We start from the raw sequence: 18,360 nt of genomic DNA, 5'->3' as shown, positions 1-18,360 counted from the left end.
TGTATAACTAACTATGGGTTTGTCCCTGGTAAAGGAGACGGAAGTGATGTTCGAATAATTACGACGCTAAAGGGATCCAATAGATTGTTTCCCTGAATAAAGTGGATTAACAAAAAATTTCAAAGTAATTCACTCTCATACCTTTATCCCAAAATACAATTTGCCATTGCTGAAGGGTATAGGAAGAGTAATCCTATTCTTCCCTAACCCTCATTGGAGGGTAGATCTCCCCACTATGGAGGAGTTTATTTTTATCAGGGTAACTGCCACAGTACCACCAGTTTGACATACCCGTGAAATTGATTGTAAGTGATGGTATAATGGCCACGTGTTAGTGGTAGTATGACTGGAAGTTGTGATTCTTAATATTTTCTATTTCAGGCCAGACCAACTCCCTATCTAATATGGCGACAAATGAAAAATGGAGCAAATGATGAGAAGCATTACTGATTTGGAGCAACTGCAGCTAAGCTGTAGTCAAAGGTCGTAAGTGTTACCTTAAGTCAGAAGGTGATGATGGAAAATTTGGCAACTGGCTTTGAAAAGCTCGAACTACTTATAGAACAAATGGAACCTGTCCACTTGCCATCTGAGTTGCCTATAAGAAGCTTTCTTGACTTTTGCACAGTTATTGCTTATTTGAAGAGGCCAGAAGTCTTGGAACAGTTGGTCGGTACATGCTCATTGGGAATATATAAGTGCAGACAAGATACTTTAGAATTAATATCAATGCATGTGTACATAAGTTGTAGTAGTAGGTTTAGATGCGTTGACAGCTGAGGTCGTAAGCACCACATGCAATCTAATTGCGCCATAATAATATATCTTATTCCAAAAAAATCAGTTACTGATAAAATTGCATTTATAAGACTAGTTTTTAAAGTAATTTTCAGACACAGCATAGGCAATAAGGGCCATTGCCCAGATTGCGTTCTAGGCTACCCTATATTCCTAGCCTACCCCGGAATCATCACTCTGTAGGAGGTGTCTTAGAGATAGAGGGCAGTCATAAAAGCTATGTCCAGGGTGGGACTTCTCTTCAGGAAATGGGTCGAGTGAGTCATGAAACAGCAGGCTTCTTCAGTCATGCGATGATTGTATGATAACTCTCAGTTTGTTATTTTTATGGTTGTCCATAGGTAACTTCAATACCGCAAGACTATTTATCAGAGGGCAGCCTGTCCTGATCAGGTAAACTTGCCAAAGCCCGCTCTGACAGCGTGACTGCCACCTATGTCTTTTCATTTCCTGCTATTCCCATGTGCCCATAGGAATGACACAAGAGTCCACGTTGAGAGGAATGAATTGTATATCTTGCACAATTTGGTGAATTGGGAAAATAGTGTAGATAGATTGCAGGGAGATCATTGAGTCTCTTTCAATATAATTCCCAACATTTAAGATAAATTCTGTAGGAGTCACGCAGACCAACATTTCAGCATTTTGTACATGTGCCAACAGCTCTATTTGCTTGCAGTTTGTACCCAGGCCATGTTGCTGGATAGTATTATTCATGAATGAACCTGTCACCAGTAAGTTATTGCCTTAGTGAGGTAACAAGTGATTACACCCCCGCCCCCCATGATGCCTTGGTGGATAACTATGGACCTACCTCCTGAGTCAATGGCAAACTTCGACAGCAATAAGTATTTAGAGAGTTTTGATTATCTACCTCAGTATACATAGTCACTTAAACAATCACAAGAGATGTTTTACTTCCGCAAAGTTTTGTTTTCAGACGTTCACAAACCGAGGGAGTATTTGTGCTAGCCTTTTCTCAAATCTCAGTGCAATTCCCATTTAATTTTTGTGCCCCTTTCGTACCATTTACAAGTGTGCTTGGGCATGCATACTTCTCCAGTAACAGTCATACCTTCTTCACTGTTGAAGAATGTTTTAGCTGAGAATCTAGCCTCCATATGAGGAAATGATGAAGAGAGACAATACTGTCGGCACTTACTTTAAGATTTGACTGAACGAGGATTCTTTGGCTTGCTTTTTAACGGCAGTTACTTAGTTAACAATTGGTCAAGTAATAATGGTGGTATTTATAGAAATCTATTACAAATGAATAGGCTTTAAGAGCTACCAGTTGCATACAGTGATCGTATCAAACATATTAGTGATACATACTTAAGGAAAATAACATGAATAGGTGTAACAAAATAACAGCTAATAATTATCTCTGAGCATATGTATGTTGACATAGCAGAATATTCAATTATTTTATTTCAGGGCTGTAAAATAATTGGAAAACTGTTGATGATGAGTCACAAGACTTTAATTGCTTTGCTTTCGATCCATGGACGATTAATGGCTTTATAGTCACTCTCTGAGGATATATTATTGATTACACATAGACTACGCCCATTTCTGTGAACTATGCCATTTCACACACCCTTTTAGTCGCCTCTTACGACAAGCAGGGACACTGTGGGAGTATTCTTTTCGCCCCACCCACTGGGCTTCTCTCTCTCTTGGTCATCTCCACCAACTGCACATCATCCACGCATGTCTATCAAGTACATTAACCAGCTCAATACACTCAGGAAGGAAGGCAATAAAAGAGTCCTCAAAAAATCTTCACCCACAGTCCAAACATAGACAGCTTTATGTGATCAACATTAACTCTACCATATAAGGAAGTAAGCAGAGAAATATTGATCACAATATCACTCATGCTTAAATTGGATGATTTTTACCAACAATTATCCTAGATGGCCCAACATCATTTAGCAAATAGGGAAGAGGATAACATTGGAAATAAATGTTGATGGATGTGAAATACTTGATGACAGGATTGTAGAGAAAGACAAAACAAAACAAGCAAAAGTTTTCAGGATGAAGCTTCGCACTTGGAAATGATTAATGAAATCTGACGAAAAGACACGTAGTTTGAGATATGAGAATCAAGTAGAATGGAGAAGGTGAGATTTACAAAGAAAACTAGGAATACCAAAGTGCTAGACATGGTGCATAAAGAACTAAGCAGATATGAGGTGCCCAAGGGTGTGGAAGAAAAATATACTATTGGGGAATGAGTTGCTACTAGCTATAACAGAGGGAATGATGTTACATCAGCAGAAAGGAAAAGGAACAATAATAGACAGACATAATAGTTATTGGGACAAACTTGGTAGAATTCTCTATGCAAGTGTACTCTCACCAGTTGATTACCTGCAATAAATGAACAGAGGTCCATGGTGTTTTACAAAATGCACTATGGAAGTGTACCATACCTATTAGGTCACCGCCAATACAGGTAGGAGGAAGTTCCTTCCAAAAATAATGAGAGTTCCCTCCAAAACAAGTGTATGTGATGAAAAAAAAATTCTTTAGAAATCAAGATGTGCAGTAAGATGAGCAAAAAAAGTTTATGTGCAGATTTATTCATACATACTTCAGTGAAAACGATTTTCCAGATGGATGAAATAACAAACTCAAAAGACCTTATTAAGCTTATCAGCCATTTATTCACAAACAAACCCTGGAAAATAGAGGTAAGCATATTAGCACTTTCCATCAGGACATTGAGATCCCAGTTTGGGGAAGCTACAAAAAGGCAGCAGGTATCCTTGCCAAGATGAGAGATAAGACTTTTATGCAAGGGACAAAAATAATCTTAATCTTGAAGGGAAATAAACTAACGCATCAAAAAGAATTGCATTACATATATATTAGAGAAAATGGACACACTGAACTCCTATGTCTTTGCTGACATAACGAAATTCACTATCAGATGCACTGGGTGCAAGCATTGTCTTTCTGTATGTTTATTTCCCTTCAAGTTCACTATTAGGTTTGTGGTGTGGGGCACAGGTGTGCAGTTTTCATTGCCAAAATTTACCTTCTGTCCATGACATAAGCTTTATACATAGAAAGTGTATAATAAATTCACAAATAAAATAATCGCCACACTATCCCCTTAATTCAGTCTTTCCCATCTCCTAAGGTTATGGTGACCCTCCAGGGGATGGCAGAGTTCCACCATCAGCAAGGCTGCTTTGGGCACACAAACACAAACTCCACCTCCATTTCCTCTCTCATCTGTAAGAGGACGCACAACTGGATTCCCGCCGTGTTCCAGGTCTTCCAGTCACTGGAAGGGGTCTGCTGCCCACACCAATCCGTACGCCTATCTCCCTCCATCCAGGTTTGCCAAGTGGAACTTTTTTTTACATAACCTAAAAAGAGAAAAATGAGAGAGGGGATAAGTACACAGAAAGAAAAAAATTTGAAAACCTAATAAAAAAAATCTATTATATATACAACCCGATGCGTGTCATTTACCTCACTTACTGACTCATTCACGAATACGAAGTCCCGACCACTTCCGGACGTGCTGGGAGGACAAAATTTTTACCGGAGGTGGGGGAAAAATCCGAAAACTCAAAAAAGTCGATTGGTTTTCGAGATATACCGATCCAAATTAACTTGGGAGCCTAATGGGATTAAAACTTTTTTCCTTTTAAAGTGCATTTGTAAAAGTCTCAGGAATATGAAATTTCTGTGACAAAAACTAGATTTTTTATTGATTTTTTGTATAATTTTCTATGCCATATTATCATTAAAAGTATTTTCTTATGATTTTCGGAAAATTTCCTATGCTTTTCTTTTGGGCCTATATTTGGAATTTTTTTACCGACCTGCAATAATCGTAGGACAAATTCCTTGAAATACAGATGCTAGATATTTTGTTTGATTTTATGGCTATATTAGAATATCCATAATTCGAACAAATTTTGAGTAATTAACGATTTTCGATTTTCCATTGTCGAGATGAGGAATGTAGAATTTCGGGTTTCGGCCTTGGGTCTTTGCCATATGAATACTCGGAATCTCCAGAAAAAATCGTTTGGGGGGCTTCGCATCCTAACGGTCTACCCTAGTTTTCCCATAACTACAACGTTTGGTAACTTACAACACATCCACCATGAAGTTTGCATCCCACCAACACACAATTGGCCGCATGGACCACGCTTAACCCTTCTACTGCCATCGGGCTGATATATATCGGCCCTTGCTGGTTGAGCGAAAACTGCCAGGGGCCAATTTATCGGACTGCCCTTTGACTTTCTTTTGTGATTGTGGCCTTTTCAATGGCAGTAATTTAAGCAAACGCCCATAATCTATCTATAGTTATAAGATATAAATATATCTGAATAATTGGGAAAAAATCTAGACGTATTTAATAAAATTAAGTAGCTGAAAATTTTTAAAATCTGAAATGTTGCATATTCCGGAAAATAGCCTGGGCAGTCTTCACACAACCCACCCAAAATGGGCTGGTAGTAAAAGGGTTAAACGGCTACATTGTGTCTGACCACTGACGAGTGATGACACAAGTGACTGGTGTCGTATGATGACTGACGACCAGTGTTGACCGAGGAGTGTTGACTGACATAGCGTCTCCACCGAGGCATTATATACAATAGGTGAAAGTTTGATGTTTAGGATAAAGAGGTGGGGGAAAAGTAAGGTTAGCCATTCCCGAAAGTGAAAGGTTCAAATCCAACATAGTTTGACACAGCTGGCTATTCCAAGATGTCACACACAATTTTGAAAATTCCTTGGGACATTGAAATCTTTCGTTTCCGGATCACTGCGATATGGGAGACCTTTCCCACAGAAAAGAATACGTTTATCCGCAATATAATTAAATGATATCAATTATTCAGGTTGTGACAGTAAATCATTCCCCTCAACTGGCAAACTAACCATGGATGTATGGTTTTCTGAACCATTGCACAAACCACAGGGGGATTTGATTTCTGCATTTCCTCAGGGTTTTCTTCTGCATCAGCTTGTTTATGGACAACAGTTTCGCTGGCTACCCCTACCACCCTCTTCAGGTCAAAGTTTGGCTTCTACCTCTCTTATATACTGTCGGATGGATGGGAGCTGCTCTATGATTGGCTGTCTGACTGGGCGCTTCTCTCTGATTGGTTCTCTCTTAGATGACTCTTTCCCAGGCGCTGTGAAGGAAGTATCCATCTTCTCTATTGAAATTCAACTGTGTTTTTTGAATTGCTATTGCTTCCTGATTTGTCTCGGGAAATATCAGCACTCCTTAACTAAAAGTTTCTTTTCCACAAATTGGATATTGGTATATAAGCGAGGGGGAAACCAACATCCGACACCTTTGACATGAAGGCGGTGGCAGGATAGCCAGTGAAACTGTTGTCCACAAACAAGCTGATGCAGAAGAAAACCCTGAAGAAATGCAGAGATCAAACCATCGCCACAGAAACCTATGTTCTAGCACTGCGGGATTTCATCAGAAATCAGGCAGAGGGGTGGTATTTTAGAACATTGGTGTTTAGGCTCCATCCTTCCTGGAGTGTAAGGGAAGGGTAGAGGAAGGATAGGACCACCCATCCTATACCATTCAACAAGGGTAGATGGAGCATACTTTAGAACATTGGCTGGTAGGCCCTATCCTTCCTGGAGTGTAGGACTACCCTTCCTATACCTTTCAGCAAGGGTAGACAATAAATAGTTTAGAACAGTGGCACGTAGTCTCCACCCTCCCTCGAGGGTGGGGCTGTGTACTATTACAGGGTTCCCACTCTAACTGCATTATAATATTCACGGTTTTTTCCAGGTTTTCACAGTCTAAATGTCGTCAAATTCACGGTCTGTAGATAAGGCATTATAGGCAAAAATATTAATCACATAATCATCCACCGCAAGATAACTAAAAATTTAACGATCGGGACAGACGCCGTGAATTCAAACGCAGCAATGAAAGTGAATCTATCTCTTATGACCTCACCGATAGTTAGCAAAATTCAGCTCTGGCTAAAGGTTGTTGAGTGGGGAAATGGAGGGACCAGGGTGCCAGGGAAATTAATAAGTGTCTGAATTTTCACAACAGTTTATGAACACCAATGTTAGCAGACTTCCGGCTTTGATACAGGCTCAAGGTTAATGTGTTGTCATGGCACACGGACCATAAATAGCGCTTCGAATATACGAGTGCAGGTAAATGCCTGGACAGTGTCTGCTTGTGACCTTGAAATATAATCGACATATCCATTTTTCTTTTGATCCGTCAATTGTAGTTATAAATTGAATTTGAGAGATTTTACAAGGTTTTATGACAAAATTCATGGCTTATTCACGGTTTTAAGGTTTACACATTAGAGTGGGAACCCTGTATTAGTTTATTAGTAATGCTTCGAATCTGTTTCACATCATGTAAAGGGAAGTTAAAGTGTCCATTCAATTGAAGAAAATATATTCATGCATAATTCCAGCTAAATTTCACAACAATCCAGGTCAATCTTACTAGGCCACCGAGACGTAAGAAAGTGGAAAATGTTATAGCTTTCTTAAACCATTTCCGGCCGAGTAAAGAAATACTTGAAAATGTATAATTTACTCTCCTCATTTTACCTAAGAACATGCTAAATGAGGTAAATTGAAAATATGGGCCTTCAAAAAGATTTGTTAATGGTAAAAAATAGATGTTGTGATTTCGCAACTTTTATTGTTGAATTTTTGCAACTTTCGCCGAATCCGGTATCAATAGGCAGTTATGCAACCCGAATTACCATATATAGCGATTCTCATACGAATATGCCGTTTTTACTTTCAGATATAATCCTACACCTTTTTAGGCTATGCATATGACAATTATCGTCATATTGGATAAATAAAATCCTTAGCTACTTTGTTTCCAGTGAGGTGCTGCATTATTTATCCTAAATCCAATATAAAATAGAGATGCATTACAGTTTGAAAGAAATGAGTCAAACCGAATATTTTTACAGAAGATAACGTATTTTTCAGTTTTCAATTGACAATTTCATCACTACAGATTGATTAAAAACAAATAATGACTACATATATATGAAATACATGAATGCATTTCAGGTGCAATGGAATACAACACTTTGTACAATCATTCCGAATTTGTCCTTCCTCACTTCACGAATCAGCGATATCACCGACAAAACCCTTGCAGTATGAGGTATTTCTTACAATGATGCCTCTAAAGGTAGGTAGTGCACCTTAGAGATGATGTAGGATGTACGATGCAATGATACTCAGCATGAATTGTCCAGATGGACGTATTTATTCTCTGTTGCGGTTACAAGTAATAGTCACGAACACAATGTACTATTCACAAGGATGAAATATTCGCGTCAGTGGTCGGAGTCGTACTGGCGCTCTATTCCATCACCTGGATAGCCGAGCATTCCCTGGTGTCCGCTGGAAGTACTCAAAGAACAACTGACTCTCGTTTGACACCATGTCGTATGCACTTGGCGCCGCAGCAGAAGGCTTACGTGAAGAGCTGATGCTACGCTTTTAGTTTATTTAATTTAAAAAATTCAGCATTCCTTATTCATGTTTCTCAGTCATTATTGAGAATGTTAACTCAATAAATTCATACTCTTATGTTGTTTTGGCCTAAGGATCCATCAGATGTGTATACCTTTACGTTTCTTTGCCGCAAATATTACCCATGTGAGTTATATTCGTCGTAGTTTCTTGCATTTTGCTTTTGTTTTACTTGAGTGACATCAGCATAGTACCTGCGTCATATTTTTTCATGAAATAATATCACGTTAATATCTTTTCTAATATTACCAATTTTAATTCAATCCGTTTTTATTGCAGTGACGTGATAGGGCATTATTTCAAATACGTCGCGAGCGCAACACTCAAAAAGGAACCTTTTTTAATAACGGCAATTTTAATCACATCATTTTGCATGCTTAGCAAACTTTTTACCGTAGATAATGAAGACGTTACAATATAAGAAAAAGTCTTCCGAGGCAGGATCGTTGTACAACCTTCCACCGTTTTTGACTGCAGAAACAAATGCAATACGTTATTTAACTGCCGCTTAACGTACAGGAACAATAAAAATACACCAATGGAAGCATTTGAGGCATTAAATGATCGCGACACAGTTTTATCAGTTAATTTTTGAATTTTCAGTGGAAAATACCAAAATAATAGAATGATTACGTAATTGCACTAATTAAGTACATAGAAAAATGGCTTGGTTGGTTGTTTATTTGCATAATGATTGGCAAAACAATGCTTTGCATGATTTTTATTCAGTGCGGTGCTTATACAGTGCAACCTCAATAAAACGAGACCCCACGGTGCACCAATAAACACTCGCTATAGCGAATTGTCACTTTAACGGAGGTGGAGCAAATAATAGCCAATATACCTGTTGCAAACAGTTATACAGCAACACGAGTGGTGCAGCAACAGATAAATTTCTATCCGATAAACGTAAGCATAAATCCAAACGAAAGGCGATGTTTTTTTGCATCACTAAATTTCCTTACTCAAACTACGACTAACTATTCAAACAATTTATAAGCGCCACACTGAATAAAAATCATGCAAAGAACTGTTTTGTCAATCATTATGCCAATGCACAACCGACGAAGCCATTTTTCTATGCACTTAATTAGTGCATTTACTTAATCATTCCATTATTTTGGTATTTTCCACTGAAAATTCAAAAATTAAATGATAAAACTGTATCGCAGTTATTTAATGCCTCAAATGTTTCCATTGGTGTATGATTATTGTTCCTGTACATTAAGCGGCAGTGAAGTGAAATAACATATTGCATTTGTTTTTGCAGTCAAAAACGGTGGAAGGTTGTATAACGTTCCTGCCTTGGAAGACTTTTTCTATCAGATGTAATACCTTCATTATCTACGGTAAAAAGTTTACTAAGCTTGAAAAATGATGTGATTAAAATTGCCGTAGTTAAAAAAGTTCCTTTTGGAATGTTATGCTCATGACGTATTTGAAATAATACACAAGAGTTTACCACGGCACTGCAAACGAGAGTCAGTTGTTCTACGAGTTCTTCCAGCGGCCACCAGGGGATGCTCGGCTACCCACTTGACGGAAGATTGCGCCAGCACGACTCCGACCACTGTACGAATAGTTCACTCTTGTGAATCCGCAATGGAGAATAAATATGTCCATCCGGACAATTCATGCTGAGTATCATTGCATCGTACATCCTACATCATCTCTAAGGTGCACTACCTACCTTTAGAGGCATCATTGTAAGAAATACCTCATACTGCAAGGGTTTTGTCGGGGAGTAGGATGTAAAAAGGTTCATCACGCGGGGAATACTTCCTAAGATACTTGGGATCAGAGTCCTTTCTTCCATGACTTCGGGTTTACACCGCAGGCATCAACAGCAATTATGAGGGGAGATAACGCTTTGGTGCTTTGCATTACTATAATCAACCTTCCGCACTCTTGAAATTCTTGATTCGCAATCTATCCCTGAAATACTCCGCTTTAGGCTTAGGCGTAGCCCCTTTCTCAGAAGTTCCCGCAGATTGAGGTGGGCAAAACCACCCGAACAAAGCTCCTTCTAACTCTTCATGGTCTGCATTCCTTGGGCGCTTTTGTTTTTATTTTAATTGTGAAGAGCGAATTGGAAGATAAGTTAATTACGCCACTCTCTTATTACTCTATTATTTTCATTTTCTCGCTTAGACGTGTTTGGTGTTTTTGGTGCCATGGTGTCTGCCATCAAATGCTAACTATTCACGCAAATCACGGACGTGCGGTATGCTGCCGACTACTTTCTGCCGCCCGAGGAACAAAAGAAGATCAAGCATTTGCGAATGCAAATGCCACAATATTTTCACCAAAATTAACTACTTATTTATCGAACGACAGTTTACCACATAAATTTGAGACTGAGCACTCCATATTAACTTCATTTCTAACAGATCGCAAGAAATTACAGAGATTTGGAACTCATGGTGAAGGTTTTCCGGTGATGGAAACTCTCGCTATGGCGAGAGCCAACCCCAAAAGGGCCTCGTTAAAATGAATTCTCTTACATGATTATTATAGGGTCAATCGAAGGTGCATCGCATATCTCTTGTAATAGTGAGGTCTCGATATAGCCCGTACTTCTGCTTTAACGAAGTTCCACTGTAAATTGTTGTTTAAAAAAGGAAATTAAGTGATGCAAAAAAAACTTCGTCTTTCGTCTGGATTTATGCTTACGTTTATCGGATAGAAATTTCTCTGTCGCCGCACCTGTTCCTGTACAACTCTTCGCAATAGGTATATTGGCTAATATTTTCTCCACCTCCGGTAAAGCAACAATTCGCTATAGCGAGTGTTTATTGGATCACTGTGGGGTCTCGTTTTATCGAGGTTGCACGGTATTTATGAGCAAAATGGTTCCATTACCAAAATAAATTTCACCTCAAATGTAACATTAGTGTAGCCAATGACATGAAATGACATTAACAATGATATACTAACTTCAAATATTAATTTTAATTTTTTTTATTTTATCAATGCATCTGACATTCTCTGCCAATAAGTTCCAATGTGGACTCACTCATGAGAATGGAGCTTTTAAATAATAAATAGTTTGACAGTCGAATCCCTGGATCTCCATTTAATTCCTTAAACCATAGCCTACATAGTTCAAATTTACACATTATCTGATTAAATTTTGCAATACCATAATAAAGACATAGAAAATAAAGCTTTCCTAAATACATTAATTCCATTAATTATTCAATAGCCTTTTGAATAACCACCTTAAATAGACAAATATGTTTCCATCATTAAAATTAGACATAAAATGCTTACGACTACGGTATTTACCTTGGGTCCTTCAACAATTCCTAGGAATGAACTCCACGTAATCTATTCAGCTCTAGGTAGAACTCACACAGGTCTTGATCAAACTTTTTCCTGGAGTTAATGGCATACCTCAAGCTCCTCCATGCTCTGAATGCAAAAGTAAGATATATAATTACACTTACAACCAACCTATCATAAGATGAATCACACATTCATTAGTCTTAGTGCCAGTCACTAGGCCTTATTCAAATCAATTTCTAAACAGGTCCAATATCTTCTATAAATAGGCAAGAAAAGACGCTACACTATTACAAATATACAATTAAATAGTCCCCGCACAGGGGGAAGAGGGTGATCTCTTCCTTTGGGGAGCCGCAAAAGCAAAGAAGCAGAAGGGAGAAGAAGCAAAAACACAAGATAAGTTAATGAATAAATCTGAGGATGTAGATTATTTGATGGTTCCTATTAAGCAAAAGCTTAAGACAGACATAACTAGACAGGAAAAAATACAACTGCTATCAATTGCTCCTAATTCATAGTCACGAGGGAAAGTAGCCGAGGAATATGATGTTTTGGAATACTTAGTACGAAAAGCCAGTGCTCTTTACGGTAATTTTGAAATTTTGGCTATACCAGAACCCAAACAAGGAAGAAATCTTGCCAGAAGAGACAATTGCTGCAGAATCACAGTTTTTGTAGACGATGAAATTTCATACATGCTGCCCGGTGTGAAAGACCGTGTGAGTAAAAATAAAAATATGTACATGCAGAAAAGACTTCTTTTATGAAATTTAGATGAAATATTTATTGAATTCGCGGGAAAACATCCAAAGCTAAAAATGGGATTTTCTAAATCTTGTTCTTTGAGACCAAAATGGTGTACCCTGGCTGATTCAAAGCACCCATTGTGTTTGTGCCTGCTTGTACCACCAAAATGTAGAACTTCCAGCTTATGCAATAAATCAGCAATCTATAAAAAGATGGAGAAACTGTTATGTAACAGGCAGTCCAGGATATGTATGTTACAATATTGTGATGAATGTCCTAAATTATGCGAGCCACTCAGACTTTATCTGGAAGCTATTTTAGAAGATTTCGATGATGAGGAAGAAATAAAATTTTCACAGTGGATAAGTGATGGCCGAATGAAGTTGCAGAAGGTTGCTGTCCGCATCAAGAATTTATTGACTTCACCTTAGAAAAAATTGAATCTTTCATGCCTCATTCTTTTATCACAGAAGTACAAAACACCTACATGAAGGAAAGGAAGGTAAACTTATTACATGATGAACCTCTAGTTCTCATCTACTTTGAGGAAAATAATAATTTTGTACTTCAAAATGAAGGGCAGGCTTATCATTGGACTCACTTGAGTTGCTCAATTCATTCAGTTGTGATACATACAAGAGGCAAGGGCGGAACTTCAAAAGAAACATCATTGTGTTTCAGTTCTGATGACTTGAGGCAAGATGTACCATTTGTTTATTCAGTTCAAGAAAAGACTATTGAGTACATAAAGACCAATTTTTGAAATGTAAAGAAAGTTGAATATTTGACTGATGGTTACAGTATAAGAATTCCAAAATGATGATATATTTGTGTAATCAAGAAGATTTTCAGATACAAGCAAGTTGGTCATTCCATGCTACTAGTCACCAAAAAACCTTCTGTGATGGAATCGGGGGCACAGTTAAAAGAACTGTCACAAAGAAAAACCTACAGAGTGATAGAGAAACCGATCAAATCATTACTACTGAACAAATGTTCTCATTTTGTAAGAATCCGATCTCCAAAATGAATTTTTTTCTTTTTGAAAGAAGACCCCATAGAAAAGAAGAGGAAAACTTTAAAAAGGCAATTTGAAGTTGGTGAAACAATTAAAGGAATGAGGAGCTTTCCCTTTTTTCAGCCAGCATCTGGTGAAGTTATAACAGCAAAACGACCGAGCTTGGACACTGGAATATGTCTAACAGAAAGAAGATTTCTACAAATTTATTATCTGTTCTTCACAAAATTAACCCTTAACTTATACATTTACTGTTATTACAGACATTGTGGGTTTCCTTTTTTAAAGTGTTTGTTAGTTGTTATTTTTTACCGAAAAATATAAAATTTTGTACATATAACATTTATATTAGTATTTGGCTACAGTAAAACAAACTCTGTTTTCCTAAAATTATATTTTCAATTTTCTTGCGCAATAGAAATGTTTTTAAAAAAAAGTTAAAACTCAAAACCCCACTCATATTTTTACACCATTTTGAAGATAATTTTATTCTTTTTCCAGTAATATGCAATTGTTTCGGTGTATCTGGAGAGAGATTTTTGCTAGATTTTTTTTACTTAAGACTATAAACTATTATTATTATTAGATCTTATTATTATAAAATGTTTAGATATATTACACCTAAATAGGAATTATTTGACAATTTCAATGGACAGCACATGTGTGATATATCAAATGCTTAGTATCACCAATCAAGGTAATCCTCTAAATGTTTATGAAACATGCTATCACTTAAGTTTCTACTTCATCAGGAGAACAATGAATGAGCAATTTCAATTTACATACAACTTTCTGCAAATTAATTCTTATGTCAAGAGGGCAAGGGAAATGAAATAGTAACAAGTAGGAAGTAATGGAGCCAACTGAAATATGATTAAATGCATGCTATAAGCTATAATTTTACTACTCCAGGTGCTATCCCCAAACATGCACCATTAAATCCATTAGGAAGGCACGCCAAGTTAAACAACCAAATACAAGCTAAAAGAAAATTATGATCTGCTAAACTACAGAAAGCATTCCTTGGTAATACTGGAGTTTGAGAGAACAACTGTTAAGGTAACCTACCCGACGAAAGACCTGATTTTAAATCACACTTAAATCTGTTTACTCTCATACTAAATGGGAAAAATTGATTTCTGGACCTCTCAGTTCTATTCCCTAATATTTTTTTCCATGTCGAATCCACCAAAGTGCATTTATCTGAATATGCCATTGATGTAATCTGAGAATATCATTAGAGACATCACCCTACAACATATTTACCAGATTAATCCTCACGTTTGAAGTTTGTCTCTAACTAAGCAAGTGATTGAATGTAAGATATTCAGAATAGTAGGGCTGATTACTTTCTTGGACCACCACAAAATGCAAGAATTTCTGTTGGATATGTCAAAAGGTGTCACGCTTCAAGCAGTAGCCTAATGATCTATCCACTAGGCCACCACACTTCCACAGTGGTAGTAAACAGAGTTGGTCCTTATCAAATTAGGAAACAGCTTACTACACATATACAAAATAACCCTGTTCCATTTAATGTTATCTAAAATTGGCAATACTTTTGTCACCCTTTAATGCCAAAACAATTAAAGTAATGAAATCAAATTTTTGCAAGCTAGTATTTGAGTAACTTGACATTATGGCACACATGTATGGTACAAAATAGGTGCATTCTTTTGTCTGCTATGTATTGTAGTGGTGTGACACATGCATACACCTAGTGTACAGATAGTCTAAAATAGATTGTTTATTGTATCGAAAGCAATAACCTTAGTGAGTGTTATTCACATTGATTAAAATTTAAATGACAATTGTAACGAAAGACACATATGTTGAGTCACAGGGGAAAATTCGTCGACAGACTTTGAGTTCTGGGCAAGTAGTAAGTAGGAAACCACCATATGTACCACGAACTTTCATCGTCTTCAAACAGGGAAATTACTTATTTTTTATATTGCAAAACAGACGAACACATGATTGATCATCATGAACACATTCACAAAGATGCAATGAAAGGGGCACTAACTTGAAAAAAATCTTAACTTGATCCTAGCATAGATAAAGGAGCTGTTGCTTCAGCAAAGTTGTAATCACAAAAACAAATATAAACAACACCTACAAGCAAAAAACGATGAACAAGAGCTAAAATCTGCAGAGATTGCAGTAACTCAGCAAAAACTAATTAGAAAATCTTGCCTCCACTTTCTAAGAGATTAGGGGAAATGAATGGGCAATGGAACAAGACAATACACTTTCTGGGCATGTAAAGTGGTCAAGATTCGTTAATACTTATCAACTTATGCTTCCACAACAATATTTTTATGACTGAGCATTTTATTTCTAAATAAAATCTATTGAGGTATATATCAACCCATCAACAGAGGAATAAGTTCATCTTGTTCATCTTTTTTTTGCTGAGTAAGTGCTGTTACTGGTCATCGCAAATGATCATAATAACTTTTCGGTTGATAATTAAAATATTGTCAGGCATCACTTTCAAAACATGAGACGCAATTGAGGCCTTACCAGTATAATAACTTAACAAATTTTCATTTTCGATATAATTTCCACAATTTGTAGAAAACAAAATTAATTTGCCTATGCTTGGTTGAGAACCACAAATCCCTGCACATGTGTTATGATTTTCAACTAATGTCGAATTTCGGTGGCTTAGAGTGCCATGCGTATCTCCGCTCTAAATGGACCTAATATCTGAACACCAAGTGTTCAATGAAGCACGAAATTCACTCACATCTCACAACTTGTACAAAGAACTGGTACCAAAATGTTTGTACCATTATGTCAATACACAAAAATTTTCACCAGCGAAGGTACGCAGAGATGAAAAGAGTTCCAAAAAAGACGGATGTTTATTTTTAATTCCTTACTTCACTATGCTAGGCATTATCGCTCATGACAAAATTCAACATACTATAATACAATTTTGGCACTGCTAAGGATAAGTAACAATTAACCTGTACACTGCCGCACAGGAGTGCACCTGCTGCACATGGCACATACATAGACAATTAACAAGGTTGACCATGCACTTCAAGCAAATGGTATATATATCACTAATAAACGGCTATTTTGTATCTTACCGGTGGAATGTGAGTCCAGGTATCTTTTCATAGGGGCAATTACTGCACCCGTAAGCCGCGCAGCAAACCGTCTGTGAAGGTTGAATAAACATATCGTTTTCAAGGTTAAATACTCACTTTTTAACGGAGATAATAATATACCAGTATTAAGATAAATTCTAGAATATTAGCATACCTTCAGAATGCTTCAGCAGCCTCGGATTACTGAAAATTAGGTGATTTCCTTAACGCGTACCTTGTTGGGAAAACGAGCGAGCGAGGTAAAAGATTATGGCGGACGAACAAAAGCGTATCAAGTAAGATTCCGCTGGCTTCACTTTATTCAGCTATAACGCGATAACGTCCTCTCCAGATAACACCCTCTCCAGAAGAATAGAAGAAGAAAGATAACGCCCTCTCGTTAGCTGAAAAAAGTGAATCCAGCGGGCGGAACCGTAGCCACGTAGCCACCGAGAGACAAGGCCTGAGCGGCCTGAGCAACCAGCCGTGACGTCACGACGAGAAGGGTTAGATTATTGCCACTCGTCGGGGCTTATTACGTAAGTCATAACTCCGGAGCTATGGAGCTATAAGAGTTATGATGGCTGCCATAGCTCAATTTGCGATTACAGTAGTCAAAATAACTCCGATAGGAGTTGCGAACTGGAGCTATCTCGGGGCTGGAATAACGCAGGCTTCTGACCCGTCCTTATGGTAACTCCAGCCCGATTTCCTTCGCTTCTCCACTGTCATTTGTTGATTTCTGCCGTCGGAATCTGAAGGATTTGGCAATGGATGGACCAATAAACATATTTGGGGAAGGATGATGAGGGTGTTTGCGGAGTATGAAAGAAGAAGGAGGCATCTGACATTAGAAATGAGACGAATAAGGGGTTCCCACTATCCGATCGAATTATATGAAGACCATTTTCGAATGTTTTTCATAGTGTCGAAAGACATTTTTCAATATCTCTGCCGATCTCTGGGACCCACACTAAGGAAACGCAGAATATGTGGACTAAACGTGGAAAAACAGATAAATATTATTAAAGAATTTTCATGATACCACTATGGGCGTGTGTAATGTTGAATCTTCTTATTCTGCGTCTGAGATATTCCGCGCTTCCTTCCTTACTGCGTGTAGTGTGGGTCCCAGAGACCGGCAGAGATATTGAAAAATGTCTTTCGACACTCTGAAAAACATTCGAAAATGGTCTTCAGTTAATTCGATCGGATTGTGGGAATCCCTTATTCGTCTCCTTTCTAATGTCAGATGCCTCCTTCTTCTTACATACTCCGTAAACACCCTCATTATCCTTCCCCATTATATGTATATTGGTCGATCCATTACCAAATCCTTCAGATTCCGTCGGCATACATCAACAAATGACAGTAGAGAAGCGAAGGAAATCGGGCTGGAGTTATCTCATTTTTATTTTCATTATTGGTATTAAAAAAATGTGTATCGGTGTGTGTGCAATTATATCTCCGTTCTGTGTAGGCATCTGTCAATCTCACTAGCACATTTTTGTTAATTGTCTATGAAATATTAAGGTTTATCACCCCACATTTTATTCATTGTTGCCTCCCCGTTTATTCCTTGGAATACGCCAAGGGGAAAGCTTCTGTGGTCACTCATAACCAAGAACCCTACAGCTCATAACATTAGTGAGACCACGCACTGCTTCCTGCTCATTTTCTCCGACCTTTGCCGGTATCTAAAATTGTATTCATTGCCATAATATAAACATGGGCAGAGAATAGGTTTGCATTCGACGATAAATGAATGACTGTATACAATGGATGACATATAACTGTATATGAATAAGCTTTAAAGTATAAACATTTCAACAATGTAGTTTATATTAATTATTTCAC

General features: G+C 37.6%; 1 long non-coding RNA gene across 1 annotated transcript; it reads right to left on the bottom strand.

The window, feature by feature from the left end:
* Positions 1 to 3,446: 3,446 nt before the first annotated feature.
* LOC124169316 lies at positions 3,447 to 16,939 on the bottom strand. The gene is made up of 4 exons (XR_006867087.1): positions 16,679 to 16,939; positions 16,504 to 16,574; positions 11,638 to 11,763; positions 3,447 to 4,184 (listed from the first exon to the last, which is right to left on the bottom strand). It is a non-coding gene; the product is annotated as an uncharacterized LOC124169316 (long non-coding RNA).
* Between the last annotated feature and the right edge of the window lie 1,421 nt (positions 16,940 to 18,360).

Source organism: Ischnura elegans, chromosome 12 (assembly GCF_921293095.1).
Source record: "Ischnura elegans chromosome 12, ioIscEleg1.1, whole genome shotgun sequence".
Classification (NCBI taxonomy): Eukaryota; Metazoa; Arthropoda; class Insecta; order Odonata; family Coenagrionidae; genus Ischnura; species Ischnura elegans.
Note: the sequence above shows the minus strand (reverse complement) of the source record. Positions and strands in the feature narration are given on the sequence as shown.